Raw genomic sequence first — 20,359 nt, 5'->3', positions numbered from 1 at the left:
TTTCATAATTAGATATTTGCAACTGATAAGTAAACCACCATGGCACAAGTAAGCTTTTTGTTATAGGAGTTTTTAGAAATACAGTACTCACTCTGTCTGTTACTAATGGTGGCAGATTCATATGCATTTTAAAACATATTGAGTCATCTCTCTGGTGGTTCATTTCTTACTGCTGTGCAATTCAATGTAGGAGATTCAGGCTGATAAACTTTGGGATTGATGCACTTTTGGCCAGTTGGCATAACTGATTATTCCCTAGTATATGTTTGAATGCCCTGTGGTCCTACTACATTCCACCCCAGAAAGGAGCAGTGGAGGTGAGTCCTCCAGGCCTGCCTGGAGATGCCTGATGGAAGCAGCCAATCAGATCTCAGCAGGCTCAGATAAAAGGAGCTGCAGGGTTTAACCACTTTGTTCCAGGCTGGAGCCAGAGGGAGTGAAGAAGAGTGCTTCCCTCTGTCCAAAGGATCTTCGTGAAGTGCATTTACTGGACCTGGGACTGGGAGAGAGTGGATCTGAGAACTTTAAACCTCAGGTAAAGGGTGAAGGTAAAGGGACCAGGTCCAAGGAATTCAGCAGCAACTAATTAAAGGAAGTACTATGTGGCTGCTGTTTGTAAGGTCCCTGGGTTCAAACCCAGAGTAGTGGACAAGTCTGGGTTCCCCTCATCACTGGCCAGGTGGCCTAAGCAAGAAGAATGGGACAAGGCCCTTTTAGAAAACTGAGCAAAGGGCTGGATTTAAAGGGCTCAGAGATGGGACTGAAGACCCTGGTGAGGGTAGACAGTTTGGTGCACTCTTTGTGCCCTGGAAGGGGTCCATTTTGACTATGTGACTTGGCCAGAGAGTTGAGCGATGGCCATAATGTCTTACTGCTCTATGCTATTTAAAGATAGTATACCTCACCTTTTGACCCCTTTCAACATTTTTACTCATCTCTAAACTATGTAAGACCCTCACAGTCATGCTGCTTTCATAGGATAAGGCCAAGGGAAAGATGTGAACCGTTGGATCACAGAAACCCTCCTTGGGACTGCCACCTGATATACTGGGCCTACCTCTGAGCCCATTTTCCCCGACAGCTTGGGACTTCAGAACCTTGCCTGGTTTGAGCCAGACACGCTTGCCTGCTGCAAACACAGATCCAAGTCTGAGTCACATCCCCCACAAGCTGCAGGCTTAACTGAAAACCGCTTAAGAAGTGCTCCTGTCTCCAGTACTCAGATACCCAGCTCCCAATGAGGCCCATACCCCCAAATAGATCTGTTTTACCCTGTATAAGCTTATACAGGGTAAAGTGATGAATTGTTTGCCTTCTATGACACTGATAGAGAGAGAGAGATGCACAGCTGTTTGTCTGTTCCCCCCCTCGCCCCGTATTAATATATACTCTGGGCTAATTAATAAGTAAAATGTGATTGTATTAAATACAAAAAGTAGGATTTAAGTGGTTCCAAGTAATAACAGACAGAACAAAGTAAATCATTAAGCAAAATAAAATAAAACATGCTAGTCTAAGCCTAATATAGTGGGTGGTTGGTTTTTTTGGTTTGTTTGGTTTTTTTAAACTAAATGCAGGTAAATCTCACCCTCAGAGATGTTCCAATAAGCCTTTTTTACAGACTAGCCTCCTTCTAGGCTGGGCCCAATCCTTTCCTTCTTCCAGCTCAGGTGGTAGCTAGGGGATTTCTCATGACTGCAGCCCCCTTATATATCTTTTGCACAAGGTGGGAATCCTTTGTCCCTCTCTGGGTTCCCACCCCTCCTTCTAAATGGAAAAGCACCAGGTTAAAGATGGATTCCAGTTCTGGTGACATGATCACATGTCACTGCAAGACTTCATTACCCACTTGCCAGCACACCCGTATACAAGAAGATGTACAAGTAAACAGAGCCATCTACAGTCAATTATCCTAGTTGATCAGAGCCATCAAGATCCTAAACCACCATCAATGGCCCACACTTTGCATAACTACAATAGGCCCTCAGAGTTATAGTTTATATTACTAGTTTCAGATACAAGAATGATACATTCATACAAATAGGATGAACACATTCAGTATATGATAAGCTTTGTAATGATGCCTTACAAGAGACCTTTTGCATGAAGCATATTCCAATTACATTATATTCACACTCATTAGCATATTTTCATAAAATCAGATAGTATACACCAAAGCCTGAATGTCCACCAGAGACTCTTGCTCTGCATACCAGACATCATAAAAGTTCCAGATCCAACTGCTTTCCACTGAGGACCCCTTCAACCACTAGCCCTCAGAAATCCATGTCTAAGGACTGATAACGAAAGAACCCCCAGCTGACCTTAACTTCTATGCCCAGGCCCAATCTGCATAGAGCTTCGCAAATCAGCATCAGTGCCTTGAATTGCACTGAAAACAAATAGGGAGCCAGTGTGTTCTTTAAGAATTGCTATGTTCCCTGCAGTTAACAGTGTAAACACAGCAGGAACACAGTTGTAAGCCAGAGTGGGCTAGGACCATTGCTCTAGAATATTATAATATTTTTAATAAAGGAAATGGCATCCTGGAATGAATTCAAATCTGTGATCGTGCTGGAATGGTTTAACTCTTCTTTTAGACCATATTAGCTGGAGGCGTGATCCTTTTTGCTTGGTGAGTGGTGGAAAGATATCCTGTTGGACTGAGTTATCCAAGAGACAACCGCTATTATTACAGCACATTCCATCAAACCTGAGAAATATTTTTGCTAAAATAACATTGATGTACAAGCAAAACTTCACCAGTGATGTCTAGCAAGTCAACTAAGCTTCCTTATTTATGAATGACTAGCAAGCTGCTGTGTTTTACTATTCTGGAAAAGAGCCACGGTGATTAAACAGAAATTAATAGAGCCTGAATTGCATAAAAACAGTTCATGTTCCCAAAGTTCTTGACTGTAATTAAGGGTGAAAGATACCACAGAAAATACTTTAAAAAATGCACCACCATCTTATGTAAAGCTTCTGTTATATAACAAGTAGAAAAAGGACACAAGGATTTGTCAACATTCTTACACAGGGATTACAAGAGTTTGCAAGAGTCCTGGGGATTGAAAAAGTGGGTTGTGCGTGGACCTGATACGCAGTGTCTATTGGGAGGGAGTCTTTCTGGTGACTTCAATAGGTGTTGGAACAGGCCTCATGAGCACTTAGTTATTATAATTATTATTTTTATATATTTATATTATTGATTACTGTAAGGGAAATAATAATTGTTTTGAAGTAATTTTATGCTCTCTAAAAAGAAACCATAACCCAGAGAAACTTGGGCTAGTGAAACATTGGTAGCAAATGCACATTAACAACAAAGTTAACTAAAAACCTTTTTTTAACTCTCCTAATTTCTTTAGAGGTTTTACATTTACCAAATGCAGATATAAGGGCTCTATTTACTGCATACATGTTGGAGTATGTGTGTCTGCTAAGTGGGGGAGGAGGGACAGAGCAATGAATTTGAATTTATGTATGTTGTGTGATTGAAAAAACTTTTTTCTGGGCACAGTAGGCACAAATCCTGCCAAAAAACAAGGAAGTGAGAGTGTGTGTGTGAGTGATAAAGAGAGAGTGTGTCCTTGGGCTATTCTCTGTCCATTTTAATTGGATTTTCTGAAGAGGATATTTAATAAAATAAAATACGCTTAAAATACTAATAAAAATAAAGCGAAAGTATGTAATGCTAAAAGCTTATACTGATCCTGTAGAAAAAGGTAAACATTGGCTGGAGGTGGGGAGGGGGATTATTTATTGTTTTAAAAGGATCTCATGGATTATTTTTCTTTTGTGGAAAATAAAAAGTTGTGAGTACCACTGAAAATCTAGCCACCTATGAAGCTCTGAATACAAGGTGCTGGTCCCAGGGGAGTCCCAGAAGTTTCTATGACTCATCTGGCCTGATTCTCTTAACCCTGTGCCTGCTGCAGTTATTTCCACTGTTACAAAATGAATGCAAAACAGTACAGTTCTGACTTGGTAGTGCTTTATACCCACACTGTATTCATTTTGCACTGGTATAAATGGCTGCATAAGGTAGTGAACAATCAGCCCAGTGGACAATCAGTTTGCTTCTCCCTGCCCCCACACACACATCCAGCCAGTTCCAGAAGACAGATGACTCCACTCATAATATCCCACTTGTGAGGGAGAGTAATGACTAGCCTAATGGAGAAGCACAGGGAGCCTTGCGCTCCTCAGTTCCTTTGTGCAGCTCCCTGAAGGCAAGCGGCAAGCTAGCCCTTTGGTGCCTAAATATAAATTTAGACAAACTTTAGGCACCTGAGCTAGAAAATATTGGTCCCAATATTGGCCCAATTCTACAGTCCTAATTCAAGCAAAACTTCCATTGGGGCCAATAGTACAGCTGTATTTGCATGGTGAGAATTTTTAGGGAAGAAGCATAAGAAGTTTTTTATGTTTCTTTCACAGAAGTATGACTTTAATTTTGTCAGCTAAATATCTGATCTCATTTTAGGTGGCAAATTCTGTGACTTTTTTCATATAGCAGAACCTGTCAGGCTGTGCGGTGTGTTATATATCTGTAAAATGCCATGGTGCATTTTTAGAAATATGTCTGAATATAGAGCAAATTTCTGTCCCATTGGTTTTGGGTGGGATTTTCAAAAGAACTTAACCTTTCTATGGGAGTTGGGCACCTAGTTTCTTTAGGCTCCGTTGACTATCTTATCCTTTATCAGACCTTTTGCTAAGTTGTCCAGGGCTTGATTATTTTTAAGGTTTTTTCCCCAACGTCTTTCCCGTTGCATTCCTTCCAAAGTATTAAACACCATCTGATTGAACAAATGGCTTACTCAGATGACTTTGACTATGTTAGTCGCTAGAGTGAAGTCTCACACTGGAAACAAAACTGGTAATACATAATTTTCAGTAGGCTGCAAAGAGTGAGGCTCTGTGGTGCTGGAAAAGATTTATATAGATGCTTTGGCTGTACGATCTTTTGGAATGTGAAAAGAATACAGGCTAATGTTAGGTGAGCAATATAGGAAACAGGATTAATATTTAAGAAATGAATAGTGAGTGGTGACACAGCAGAGATGAAAGTAAATAGTGGGCACAGAGCTAGAGAGGGTTATCAGGTTGGTGTGAAAGAGATGAGAGTTGGAGGCTCAAGGCCTCCGAGTATCAAATGGTAAGAGAATAGAAACATCTACTGTAATCCTTTCTGGAATGAAAGGTATCTGCAATTAGTAGTTTTAGGAAGGAAGCTGAATGTCAATTTGAGAGGTGTTCTGAGATGACAATACATATATTTCTGCTTAATATTTAATCATTCACAGCATGGAGGCTATTGTGGTAATGAACTAAAACTGTGAGTGATTTGGGTTGGTTGCTGCTGCCCGTGGCTTGTTTGGTACATTAGTTACAACACCTCCAGCAGAGGCCGGAAGGCAAAAGAACCATGACAAATGTCACTGTGTTATGCCTGCATTGTGTGGGGAATGCCTTATGGCCAAAGTAGGTCTGCTCTGATTTGTGAGAATGCAAATTCTGTACGTATTCAGAGATAATTAAAATTTTCAGTGATTGTGTTGTTAAAATTCAGGGAAAATGCAGAGACATTTCAGCACTCAGATTTGTGTTAAGACATTTCAGAGAACTGTGGGGGAAAAATCATGTTACATAAAGAACAGGGGGCACTGTATAAAGATTGCATTTAATAATACAAAGGTCTTATCTACTACATTAAACAGTTCTGGAGTTGCTACAAAGGTCCAAGTGTCCACTCATTTTGGGTGCTACAATTTTGAAAACCTTAGGTGTAATTTTTTTTTCAGGGATATTGATTACCCACAATTCCAGGGGAAGCTGAAGATACTTTGCACCTCGCAAAATAAAGCCCCTAAATGTCTTATGTTAGGCACCCAAAAATGGAGGCATCAGAAATAAGTGGTCTCTTCTGAAAATGTTTGAAATGGCCCTGCTACAATGTATATACTGCACCACCACAATCTGAGTACTATCAGTTAGCACCTAGTTGGCAATTCAGTAGTTCAGAAAATAAGAACAGTGTTGACAAAAGAGCATGGATTTGAAGTAGATCGTTGCTTTAGAGAGTAACAGACAGACACTCAAGTGATTCCTGTTGATATACGTGGCCCTGTACAAAGATACCAAACTGTAGGTAGGAAAGAAAGAAAAATACCAAAATGTTTAAAGGTTACTTTTAGAACATATATTAGCTCATCAAATCTTAGTTATAGAAATTAGAAGATGGGGTGGGGGGAAATAGTCCAGCTAGTCTATCATCCTAGCAGTGCAGGATTGTTCCTTATAATATATTTTTCGAATGCCTCCCCTCCCCTGAGTTTAGTTTTTTAAATGATTCTAAGGCTGGGGCTTCCACTGCTTTCCATGGGAGACTGTTTCAGAGTCTAATAGAATTCATCATTAGGAAGCTTTTCCTGGTATTTAGTTTAAATTCTCCTTTTCTTAATTTCCCCCCATTGCTCTTAGTTGCACCCTCTTAACCTAAGCTAAATCAATCTTCTCCCTAACTATTATTTATACCCTTCACATATTTGTAGATGGCTATCACGTTTCCTCCATTGGTCATTTATTAGACAAGTCATCCACAGTTCTTTTAATTAAGTCTCTTTATTCATGGTCTTCAATCTCTAGATCGTTTTTGTTGACTTTTTTATGAAGTTCTATTTACCACAAAACCTAAACCCCAAACCGATATTTCCCTTTGTTACTTATGGTCAGTTCACTCTCTAAGTGCTGTGTACTACTGTGTAGTATCTCAGAGATGAAACAAATACAAAACCTATAATGAAACTTTCTTTTAACAAGCTACACAGTAACAAAGGGATAATCTCTGATACTAGACAGAGTCTCTCTTCATATCAATGTGTATTTGACACAAGACTGAAAGACTCAGGAGGCAAGGTTAAGCAGTTGTAGCTTGTCACAACTTAGATTGTGAGATATAAAGAGAGGCACCCTGGGTGCACATGATTGTTATTAAACACTCTAATTTGTAAAAGGGATGAAAGAAATACTCTGCCCTCTGAACAATAACAGTCAAGAGTTGTCATTACTGGTGGATGGTTATTTCTTTGAGACATTAGAACTTTCATCCATTCATGTGATTTGATTGGCTGAATGTGCTTGGTTATGTAGATGAGTACTTGAGGTTGCTCCCTATGTAGTAAGTACTGTAGTGAAATGGAGTGCTGGGATACCACAACAGGCCCAAATCTATGCATATGGCATAATAATTGTATGGTTATTTTTCAACATGGAACATGCAACTCCCTGTTCTCTGGTTTGGAGTTATTATTAGCCAATCAGAGTCAAGTGTTGTGTATAATCACCATGGGCCAAATTATGCCTGGTTCTTATTTGGGTCTACAGGGGAGAAGGCAGGGCACAAGGAGCGTTTCCTCTCACCCCAACCTTGTGTGACCCAGTTGAAGAAAAGGCAGTTCTGCAGTCTGTGTTCAGGGGAGAGTAGAGATTGCTATATCCCCTCTTCTCCAGGCACATATGGAGCTCCAATATGGGGCAGAGAGGAGGAGGTGGAACCATGCCTCCCCCATTATGATCTGTGGTATGAAATGGGGAAGCAGAGACACCCCATAAAGGCTGCAATAGTGGATTCACACCCCATTGGTTGCTTGGGAGGTCAGGGTGGAAGCAGAAGGCCTTCCACTGCTCTTCTGGGTGTGAAGTGGCTCTGTTCTTCCCCTAGTGCAGGTCTGTCCCTAACAGGCAGGATCTAGCCATGGGTGGTCCTTTTGCAGTGAAAGTGCAAGTCACCACTGGCTATTATATTTTCCACAGCTGTTATTGACTTCAGAATTCCCAGGTCACAACAAACATGGCCACTTTTAGAGCTGGCTGGAAAATGGTAAGCAAATTCTCAACAGTGTTTGTTTTCAGTTTCCAGCTTCTTATTACTCTTCATCCCATCTGACCCCCACACATTAAATACAATTTTAAAAGGATTAATTTTATTGGATGAGGGATTGTAAGTGGACACGGGGGAGGAACAGTGAAGAATGGGGTTAACTGAGATGCATGGATAGGTTGAGAGGCAAAAGTTCAGGCATCTGTGCTTGTTGTGGACATTTTTTATTCAGATATAACAATATAGTTATGCAAATCATACCTATAAGCCAATCAGAGTGCAGTAATTTGCACAACCAGGAGATAACCACACTGTTTTGAGTTCAATATCCCTTTTCTCTAATTGGCTAACTGGGTCAGTTCATTTCACTATATTTCATATTCTCTATAGTCACCATATTTCATAATAACTGGATAGTGGAAAAGATCTTTCCTTGTTGGAAAATGCACTTTTTCACATTAAACTTTTAATTTGCAAGATTTGCTTCCATATTGGTGCATTAGTTCTTGCTTGTAAGCAATAATTCTAGCCAGTAGCAATTTTTTTCCAGTTTTGAGAGGTTTCCTAGCAGTTAGACAATTTAATCTCTGTGTAACTGTGACCATATTTGTAGGCAATATAGAATATACCAGATGGGATACAAATGAGTCAGACACATATTGTATGATTGTTCTAAGCCTTTTATTATGTCTCAAACAATATCTTCAGCATAGGAGAGATGCTCATTATATTAAATATATTATTGTACACATGAAGTGATCAAAACCACACCTAGAAATGTCTTGTTGCAAGTGCTAAATGCATATGGAAGAGAAGATCTATACAATTTTTGCAGGATGTTGAGTTAAATGACTATATGCAATTAAAAAGTTGAATATGAACTGACTTTGATTTTTTCGTATCAGAGGGGTAGCTATGTTAGTCTGTATCCACAAACACAACGAGGACGCCGGCGGCACCTTAAAGACTACCATATTTATTAGGGCATAAGCTTTCGTGGGTACAAAACCCACTTCTTCCATGCATCTGAAGAATTGGGTTTTTTTACCCATGAAAACTTATATCCAAATAAACCTCTTAGTCTTTAAGGTGCCACTGGACTCCTTGTTGGTTTTGTTTTTGTAGATTTTTTTGAAAATTTACTACAAATCTGCTTACTGATTTTTTTCATCTTTTCTTTAATAAATTGTTCAGTAAAAATTGATACACGGGAAAGTGCATTGAAAATTAACTTTATATGTAATGGGAATAAATTGTGTTCCCTCCCCACATTGACATTGTGGTATGATCTGTGCAAACCCTGGCACTTTGAACAATCATTTCTGATTCTGAGATTGCTAAAATCCTGGCATTTTCCACATGATTTGTTAAATGCATATTGAAAATAGACCTGTTATTTTAAAACTTGGCCTGTACATGTATTAAAAACAGATTCATTTTTGTGGTCACTATGGCACTTTCTGTGAATTGGCCAATAAATATGATTTTAGAATTTCACATAAATTTCACATAATGTTCTGTAGTCTTTATTTCACCAAATAAAGTTTGGATTGTCTCACTGTATGAGCAGTAACCCCCATTCAAGAGGAACACGAGGGACCTTTATGGCAAGAAAAAAGAATAGGTTTGTATCTCTACGGTCCATAGCCATATTGTTATATGTTAACCATATATATTATATGCCTATATATTAGACATAGTAAACACCACATGGGTAGGTGTTGTGTGTGTATATAGGTATATATGTATGTGTGTGTATATGTATATATGTGTGTGTGGTGTTGGGAACTTAGACGCTAACTGAATGTATTATGTTCTTCCCACAATTCTGTTCATCCATGTCAAGCATCCCACAATACTTTGAAAAGCTGAAGTTTGTTTTGCCGTTAGAAAATAGGAGACTTGTCAAAACAAAGATGCATGAATACTTGATATCAAGTAAAGTTAGGGAATACTTTCATGACTCATCAACACTTTCATTTTGAATATTACATTCAGATATGAGAAAAGTATAGGGAGACGTATCAAGGACAAAACTGGCACAATGTGTAAAGTTTTATAACTTGTAAAATCTTACTATAAATACTACTAACTCAAATGCATATCTTTGAAGCACATCTTCTGCATAAGGTGAACATGCTGCGAGATAAGAATTGCTTCTCAGAAGAAGGGGTATGCATGTCTCCTTTTCATATTGTACTGTTTTGTCTTTAGACAATACATTTGGGAAGTTTGGGTATTTGTTCTCTAGAACACTTTTAAGAATGAACCACGAATGTAGCTAGTCAAAGGCTACACCTTTTAGTCTATATTATGGAGTAATACAACCTTTATGAAAAGACTCATTATGGTTATAAAATACTTCAACACTCTTTTGTGCATTTGAGGAGGATATGAGGTGGTAAAGTGGAGGATCTGTTGAAGGGTTAGTGCTAAGGCGGGTTGGAACCCAGGGGAAAAAATACAAATAAAAATGAAATCAACATTTTTCATAGAATGGGAATTTCAAAATTTCATTTAGAAATAATCAAAACAAGACTTCATTTTGACTTTTCAAAATGAAATTGATGAGGCTCTTCAAGCAGCCTGGAGATCTGGCAGCTCTGTGTCTAGGCTCCCTGCAGCGCAGCTCGGAGCCAGGAAGCCCAGGCTTGAGATAGGACTTTCACAGGTTTTGGAGCTGTTAGGCTCCCTCACACAGAGTGAGAAACCTAGAAGCCCTGAGAGCTGGCAAAACCCATTGTTGGAAAATTTCTGGCCAGCTCTAGTTATTGGGATTGAGGGAGCTGGCTTTACTGTTGTTTAGTCGGATAGTCCAGTAAGGACCAATCTTACTCCCTTTGAAGTCAGTGAGTGTTTCTTTTCACTTGGCCCTGATACAGCACAGAATTTAAGCATCTACTTTAAGCATGTGTTCGAGTGCTGTGCTAAATTAGGGCGCTTAATGGGAGTTGGATTCACTTAAGTGTGTTGTACATTTTAAATTTTTATTAAATATTGATTTTTTTACAAATTACTGTAAAGTGCCCAGAGCTTAGAACATGTGCTAACGTTTTCAAAAGAAGGAGAAAGGAAAGATTATAGTAAAGCCAAATATATATGTATAGACACTTAACTTTGATTTTTAGTGATAGAGAAAAAACAAGGATATTTAAGTGTCCATTCAAGATTCCATTTATATCAGGTAAAATTTTCAAAAGTCTCATTGAAAGTCCTAAGTGCGTAACGCATTTTTTGGAATCATTACTCGTCATCTTTATTGGTTGACTAGAATTTCTTTACTGGTTTCCTTCACCAGGAATGAGAAAACACCTTTATGCCAACTTTTCACGTTCAGACTATAGAGTATAATCTATACAAACTCTTTTCAACAGGATCCGGTTATGTATCCCATTTTACTTGAGTGATGAAATGTAAAGAATTAGAGATTAGACAATTGTTTTGATTAATATTTTGGATCCATTTTTTTTTAAAGATGGGACACTACACAATGGATATCTGACTGACAAAGGGGCCAAGACTGTAAAAGATGAACTGATAACCCCAGATAAATAAAAACATTAGTAACACCAGGTGATTCCTCTACTGAGAGAACCATTTGATTAAAATATAAAATTCCATTTGCTTCCACAATTATGGTACACAAAGAAGATTAAAATTACCAACTATAGTTACATGTGTGTAACCCATATAAACCACCACAACACTTAAGAATAAACAAACATCTACAACAACCCCAGAGCACACCGCTCTCCACTTATCCACTCCCCTCCATACTTCAAGCTCCCACAGTAAACAGTGAAAATAGTTAATGGTTCACTTGGAGCAAACATGCTTATATAATCAATTCAGGGATACTAGTTCCATTGTTATATTGATTAGTTGTTATTTAGGCTGCATAATAAAGCCTATTTTGTAGGTAAAAGGAGGAGAAAAATATATATGAGCAATTGCTTCCAATTTTGAAGAGACCTTAAAGGACCTGTAAAACTCCAATTGTTTTACTTTTTAAGGCTCTTCGGTTTTCACGGTATCCACACTTTTCATGTTTTAAACAAAATGATACTACCAGCAGCATCAACTGTGGACTGTGTTGTTTGTGGGATGACCCAGGTTCCTGCTTTTTCTAGGGTTTTATGCATTAACATCTGGTTTATCAGCCACAATGTTTCCAAATGTTAGAGTTTTTTCTCTGGATTGTTGTCTCAACTGGTTATTTTCCAGTCCTGTCTACTAAATCCTAATTGATATTCCAGCTGCCTCCTTCAACCACCAGTGTCTCTTGAAGAGGTTATTGAGCCTCACATAAAAGTGCGTGGGGAAGGGGGGTCATCACATCTTCGGGTTTGTGATAGGCAGGCAATAGATTAATGAAGGCTGCTATGGGCTATACCCCTCACCTTCTCTGGATGCTGCTCTGTCCTTTTCTAGGGATGCCTGGGCCACACAGAGGCCAGCTATAGCTATAGCTGTAGCTAATACAGTGAATCTTTTAGCTCCGGTAGTAAAGATTTATGCTTTAAGAGCCAGAAATCTAAGCTTCAATCCCTGCTGCTTATAACCTACATAGGGCCATGGTGTTACAGTAGCCAGAGCTAGATGGTTCCTTCATATTCTAGTTCATGAAACCTAGGCTTGGCCAAGCTTGCTGGTTTAAGATTCCATTTTCTCTTTAGTTATAAAGGTAATTAAAAAAAACCGAAACTGTTACTTGTTTTACCATTATTAAACAGCTGCCTGCATGACAAATATTTGAATTGTTACGAAGTGGAGAAATGCACTTGCATGGAAAAGCTACGTTGCTGTATGTAATGTTGCCATTATGGAGTAAAGGAAAGGGAACAGCCTAAGTAGATGTATGGGAAGAAAGGGAAAGGGACTAGAAGATGTGCAGATTTTAGGAAGGAAAAGGGTAAGTCCGGGGCAGAGGGTGCTATCAACTTACAGAGTGACCTAGGGACAAAAGCCACCATTCAATACAATTTATGTTCACCTTGATTTTTTTATATAAAGTGTCTGGCATCTCCGAATTGTGATCAGGATGTTTAAGATGTTACCCATCAACATGCTTTAAAGAAAGCATCATAGAAGCAGGCTAAGTGGTAATTTCAACAGCTATTTCAACAGTTATGAAGGTGTGGCATATGTAACTCTTCTCTGCATTCCTGAAAGCTTATTCCCTTCAGCACACCACATGATTAAAAAAATCATTATCATTTTTAATTATAAAATTTCATGAAAGCCTGGAATATTAGTTAGCAGTAGCTGTGCTATCGGGCTATAATATCACCTGAGCAAAGCCTTGTAAGCTGGCATAAGGACATAGCTCCAAAGCATGTTTTTCTAATAGAAAAAGCCCCTTTTAAAAACAAATTATCCTCCCCTCCTTAGAAAGCAAGTCCTTCCTCCTTTTCCCCCTGAAAGCAATTACTTTTTATTCCTTTTTTCATTAGTTTTTAAAAAAATACAGAATTGCAGCCCAACCCTCCCCAGAATAACCATTAACTTTCTGTTCCTACTTAATAAAACATATTTAGCCCATTGAGCAATGAACTCAGAGGAGATATGAACCTAACTCAAACCCTGAACCCATTTTATCGGCAACACTTTAAATGTTTTGGTAAGGTATATGAGTTCTTCAGAGTGGAATAGTTAAAAGCCCTCAGCCTAACTGCTCCCAAGCGTGTGTGAAATTCTCATCCTAATTGACGATTCAGAAGTGATTACCAGAACTAATTTTGTTGCCTAATAAAAGGTAAGAGGTGATGTCATAGCATGTTGCATGAAGATGTATTAATTCTATTTTGTGCAAAATTTGAGTGACTCTGAACAAACAGTTGTAATATGATCTAGTAAGTATTTTTTTAATATACAGCTATTGATATCTCTGCAAGAGGCAACATACATCCTCAATCAGAAGCCAATTTCTGTTAATTATTATCAATACTTTTATTACGGCTGTATTCAGTGTTCACCCTTCCTGGCTCTGGGCAATTCCTACCAGATTCAGAGGTTTGGCTCAGTTAAAAAAGAGCCTTAGTTATTCAGATGCTAAGATGCTGAACTCTGATCATTTAGCACAGAGGTTCTCAAACTGGCGGTCAGGACCCCTCAGGGGGTCACGAGGTTATTATATGGTCGCGAGCTGTCAGCCTCCATCCCAAACCCTGCTTTGCCTCCAGCATTGATAATGGTATTAAATATGTAAAAAAGTGTTTTTAATTTATAAGGGGGAGGGGGTCACACATAGAGTCCTGCTCTGTGAAAGGGGACACCAGTATAAAAGTTTGAGAACCACTGGTTTAATTGGTGGAAAGTTCCCGAGACAGACTCACAATGTTTCCAGAGTGTGTTTCCCAGTCCCATCTTCAAACTTGAGCCATGGTAGCAAGGAAAGGAGAATAATCACTGTATAACAGTGGAGCCTAGAACCCGGAGCCCCAAAAGGCACTATGAAAACATATAACAAAGGGCCATTCCCAAAAGAGTTTATAATCTAAGTTTAAGACATCAATATGGCAGAGAGTGAAAGACTGGAGCTTGTTTCACCTATATTGGTTAGCTGACTCCATCCCAAATGTGTAATTGTAATGGGGCACACTCTATCCTCATCCTTGGATGCCCCGGAACCTTCCTTTATATGCCTCAGCTGATGGCTAATTAGTTCATCAGCCTATCCTGCCTGATCAGCTAATTAGCTGCATACCCTCATGCTGCCTTCTCCAGGGGAACTGAGTGGTGCCTAAGGTCTGGCCTACATTACAGCACTGTATCAGTATAACTATGTCACTCAGGGGTGTGAAAAATCCGCTCCCCTGAGCCAGATAGTTATTCTGACCTAACTCTCGCAGAGACAGCACTGTGTTGGCAAGAGAGCTTCTCCTGCCAACGTAGGTACCACCTTTCTGGGAAGTGGATTAACTGTGCTGATGGGAGAGCTCTGTCCCATTGGCTTAGAGCATCTTCATTAAAGCACTATAGCAGCGAAGATGCATCAGTGCAGCTGCACCAGTGCAGCGTTTTAAGAGTAGACTCACCCAAAGTAACCAGAATGGTGGCTCACCTGTTAACATCCAGCACTCTATCACAGTCATAAAAATCATGGACTGAACAGATACTGGATTTATGGGTTATTGCAATCATGTATAACTCAATAATAATCTCCCCTCCCAAGTTGCTCTCTGCTCCCCTCTCCTTTTCTCCCCATGACTGGAGGGATGTTCACTGGTCACTTCACTTTGAATGGTCCTTTGAAATATGTTTACTTGTACTAAACAATCTTTGTATTTAGCTATGACACTCCTAGTAAATTTCCTAAGTAAGCTAACAGGGGAGGGATAGCTCAGTGGTTTGAGCATTGGCCTGCTAAACCCATGCTTGTGAGTTCAGTTCTTGAGAGGGGCCACTTAGGGATCTGGGGCAAAATCTCAGTACTTGGTCCTGCTAGTGAAGGCAGGGGGCTGGACTCAATGACCTTTCAGGGTCCCTTCCAGCTCTATGAGATAGGTATATCTCCATGTTACACCACTGGAAGAAGGAGCAAATTTTCAACCTGAAACAATTTTTTTTCAACTATTTGCCAAAACATTTTTTTAAATGGTTCAACCCACAATATTTTGGGTTGAATATTATGTAGGGTACATGCCTAGGATGCACCTAATAAGGAATAATACTACTGGAATAGTATTAGGACTGGGAGGTTTCTTACCTTCTGGCAAGCTGGATCAACAAGAAATCAAAAGAACATGATCTCAAGAGGGGAAAGATGACAGTCTGCTGGTATGCAAAAATCCAGCAGAGATGCAAATGATGAGCTATAGGCAGAAACTTCTCATGAACTTGCTCTTTACAGGCCTCCCATAACAAACAAACAAAAAGTTTTAATATCAAATGATTCTTTATATCTGCAGACAGGGCTCATTATTCTGGGGAGCAATAGAACATGGAAAATTCATGAGTTTGACAGTACACTAGAGCCAATCCTGGGTGGGTTGGGGGGAGGAGGAGGAAGGGATGTTCTTGGTACACCAGTATGGTGAGTTTGCTGAAACGTTAGCAGCAGAATTCACTTCTAAAAGTAACATTATTTTTGTCCACTAGCCAAATGCATTTCCAGCTTAGGGGACAGTAATTACCTCATGGCTGCCGAGATAATTATAGTCGGTAAAGTGCTCTGAAGATGAGAAGTGTTATAGAAATGCTTTTATTATTATTAGGAAAAGCCATCAGATAGCTGAGGATATATCCTGGAGATTGCCCCTGGTTAACGGTATCAGTGTGGTTTTGGGTTCCTTTCAGCAATAAATAAAGGTCAGTCATCCTCTAGCTCCCTGATTAGCTGGTCTCAGTTCCATTTGGAATAATAATTAAGAGAGTTAGTTTGTAGATCAGAACAGTGACATAGATTATTGCTCCTCTGCTGCTTCTGTAATATGCCAAGGCGAAGCTGAGGCATTTAGCCAAAATAAATGTCGAGGCAAAGCCTTTTCAAGTGAGAAACATCAACTTCATTTCTGTTATATCAAAAGTCTAGTGTTATGTTGTGTGTTGGGCTTTAGTGAAGTGAAAGACAGATGTTCATTGTACCACTTAATAAAGATCTGTGCTGCGAATAGAATCTTTGTGTTGAGGCAAACGCATTCTAAGCACAGCTTTTCTTTAAAGGTAGCTAATAATGGTATGGGAGGGGTGGCTAAGTTTTCAGAAGTGACTAGTGATTTAGGGTGTAATGATTTTTTTAGATGCCCAACATAAGACAACTTAAAGGGGCTGATGATCAGAAAATGCTGAGCGCATACCCTCTGAAAATCAGGTCCCTTTTAAGTGTCTCAAGTTGAGCACCCAAAATGACAACTCCCTTCCCAAGCTATTAATCCTATAACTATAAAATATGGAAGATAGTAACAGTCTGTGCTTTGGGCAGCTCTAAACACTGGGCAGATGTAGACATAGGCCTCTGTACTTCCAGTGCATTTGCTATCCCTTAGTGAGCTCCAGCTCTAGGAGAGGGCCATAGACTAGCTTAGCACTGAGACAGATGTCTCATGCTTGCCTCCTAAATACCTTATCTCATCACCTCTCACCAGCATCCAGAGACAGTCAGGACCAGCACTTACGAAGAAATAAAGGTGGATGCCTGGCTTTACTGGTGAGATAGATGGTTAGTGGTTAAAAGGAGGAAAGAATGTGTCTCTTTAGATGCAAAGGATCTGTACAAGGGCAATAAATTGGAGATCTGGGGAGGGGAAAGTAGGGCGAGCAGTGGGGAGCAGACTTACTGACATAAAATACTAGCCCATGTGGCCAGGCTAATCTAACTCTGTGTTAGGGAAGACTCCACTTTACGTTCTTAAGCTTCTTTAGCAATACAGATAGCACAGCTTGGCTTTACATAAATGGACTGATATGCACAGCTTATATTCATTTTTATTAGAATAGGGCTTATATAGCAAAGAATTTTCCAAGACACTTCAATCTGATTGAAAAGTGAATTTTGCTCAGATCTCATTCTCATCCCTTTTGTGCAATATTAATGCAAATGAGTTTTGCTTACATGAAAGCAGTTGACCTTGCACTCTGTATGATTTTATGAAAATATGCTAATGAGTTTGAATATAATGTAACTGGAATATGCTTCATGCAAAAGGTCTCTTGTAAGGTATCATTACAAAGCTTATAATCTACTGAGTGTGGTCATCCTATTTGTATAAATGTATCACTCTTGTATAGAAATACAACTCTGAGTGCCTATTGTAATTATGCAAAGTGTGGGCCACTAATGGCGGTTTCGAATCTTGATGGCTCCCATCAGCCAGGACAATTGACTGCAGATGGCTCTGTTTTACTTGTAAGTCTTCCTGTATATGTGTGTGCTGGCAAGTGGGCAATGAAGTCTTACAGTAACATGTGATCATGTCACCTGAACTAGAATCCATCTTTAAGCTGGTGCTTTTCCATTGAGAAGGGGGGGGGAACCCAGAGAGAGACAAAGGATTCCAGCCTTATGCAAAAGATATATAAGTGTGTGGAACAGAACAAAGGGGGGAGCCATCATGAGAAATCCCCTAGCTATCACCTGAGCTGGAACAAGGGCTGTACCGGGGAAAGGATTGTGCCCAGACCAGGAAGGCATCCAGTCTGGGAAATAAACTTATTGAAACATCTCTCAGGGTGAGATTTTATCTGTATTCAGTTTTATTACTGTAGTAGGCTTAGATTTGCATGTTTTATTTTATTTTACTTGGTAATTCACTTTGTTCTGTCTGTCACTACTTGGAACCACTTAAATCCTACTTTCTGTATTTAATAAAAAAATCGCTTTTTACTTATTAATTAACCCAGAGTATGTATTAATACCGGGGCGGGGGGGAACAAACAGCTGTGCATATCTCTCTATTAGTGTTATAGAGGGCGAACAATTTTATGAGTTTACCCTGTATAAGCTTTATACAGGGTAAAATGGATTTATTTGGGGTTCAGACCCCATTGGGAGATGGGCAGCTGAGTGTTAAAGACAGGAACACTTCTGTTCAGTTAAGTCTGCAGCTCTGGGGCAAGTGGTTCAGAACCTGGGTCTGTATTAGAGCAGACTAGCGTGTCTGGCTCAACAAGACAGGGTGCTGGATTCCCAGGCTGGCAGGGAAAGCAGGGGCACATCAGATGGCAATTCCCAAGAGGGTTTCTGTGATCCAACCCATCACAGCAGTGTTAAGCTTACACTGGATATATTTCCACTTGGAGTGATGTACTCCATATGGGATGTGATGTTGCTTGACACAGGAGGGGGATAGGGTTCTCAAAAGCCAACTCCAGAATGCAGAAATGAGACAATTAATAGGACCGCACATGCATCTGACTGTCCCCTGAGCAACTTTGATCACATGCAGTTACTTTGTGCTAACGTGACATGGCTAAATTTATACTCTGCCAAGAAACTCTGTGGTACATTACTCTAGCTAGGAATTGTACCCAGGACAAAGGCCGAGAAAGGAAAATTGTTTATATTTCTAAAATTTCTTTATCATGCTTATTTTCTGCCTGTCCCAGTGGCCTCTCCAAACCATTATCCTAGTTATAAGAGTGATATGTATCCAATTAGGAAGCAGAAACAATCACAACCGGACACTATAGCTCAAATTTCAAACAAGGAAGCACAGTAATTTTGATCAATACACAGAGTGAAAAAATGGTAAAATTCACTAAGAATAATTTTTCAGGAGCAGAAAAAATGTCTAAATTTGTTAGGTGAATTAGTCATTGTGGAGTTGCAGGGGGGTTGCAAGATTATTTTAGGGGGAGTTGTGGTATTGCCACCCTTACTTTTGTCCTGCCTTCAGAGCTCAGCAGCTGGAGAGTGGTGGCTGCTGACTCAGGGTGCAGTTCTGCAGTCAGCAGCGCAGAAGTAAGGGTGGCAATACCATACTATGCCACCCTTACTTCTGCGCTGCTGCTGGCGGCAGCTCTGCCTTCAGAGCTGGGATCCCGGCCAGCAGCCGCCGCTCTCCAGCAGCCCAGCTTTGAGGCAGTGCCACCGCCAGCAGCAGCACAGAAGTAAGGGTAGCAGTACAGCAACCCCCCCCTCCCCATAATAACCTTGCGACCCTCACACCAAAACTCCTTTTTTTGGGTCAGGACCCGTACAATTACAACACAGAAATTTCAGATGTAAATAGCTGAAATCATGAAATTTATGAATTTTAAACTCCGATGACCATAAAATTGACCAAAATGGCCCATGAATTTGTTAGGGCCCTAAGTATAGTGTAGCATTCGGTATGTTTCATGCAGAGAGTGATACCACTTCAGTAATGGAGGAAGTGAGTTTTGCATATAGTTTGTCTAATGCAGTTTATATATTATTTTGTTAATGCTATGCAGCATTTTTGGATCCTTTGAGTAGAGGGCAGAATGTAAATATAAGTTATTGTTAGTCTGTTCTGTCATGTAAGTTGTTATATTCTTTGGATAGTTAATAATATCCTACCTTTTCTTAGCTGGCAAGATGTTATAAGATTTGTGATGGGTTCGGTCATAGAGACTGTTACCTGATGTGCTGAAATTACCTCTGAGCCCATTTTCCCTGCCAGCCTGGGACTCCAGAACCCTGCTTTGTTGAGACAGACATGCTAGTCTGCTGCAACACAGACCCAGGGTCTGGTCCATTCCCCAAAGCTACAGACTTAACTGAAAACCACTCAGCAGGTACTCCTGTCTCCAGCACCCAGACACCCAGATCCCAGTGGGATCAAAACCCCAAATAAATCTGTTTTACTCTGTATAAAGCTTATCCAGAGTAAACTCATAAATTGTCCACCCTCTATAACACTGATAGAGAGATATGCACAGCTGTTTGATCCCCCATGTATTAATCACTTACTCTGGATTCAATAGTAAACAAAAGTGTTTTTATTAAGAATAAAAAGTAGGATTTAAGTTGTTCCAAGTAATAACAGACAGAACAAAGTAAGTCAC

General features: G+C 39.8%; 1 long non-coding RNA gene across 1 annotated transcript in view; it reads left to right on the top strand.

Annotated features, from left to right (window-relative positions):
* The first annotated feature begins 446 nt into the window (after positions 1 to 446).
* The window catches only part of LOC120372667, a 64,482-nt gene continuing 44,569 nt past the window's right edge, over positions 447 to 20,359 (top strand). The window contains exon 1 of the long non-coding RNA XR_005585101.1: positions 447 to 535. This is a non-coding gene — a long non-coding RNA (uncharacterized LOC120372667). The remainder of the gene's footprint in view (positions 536 to 20,359) is intronic.

The sequence above is a fragment of the Mauremys reevesii genome, linkage group 9 (assembly GCF_016161935.1).
Source record: "Mauremys reevesii isolate NIE-2019 linkage group 9, ASM1616193v1, whole genome shotgun sequence".
NCBI classification, from domain to species: Eukaryota; Metazoa; Chordata; order Testudines; family Geoemydidae; genus Mauremys; species Mauremys reevesii.
The sequence above is the reverse complement of the archived record's forward strand: the minus strand, read 5'-3'. Positions and strand labels throughout refer to the sequence as shown.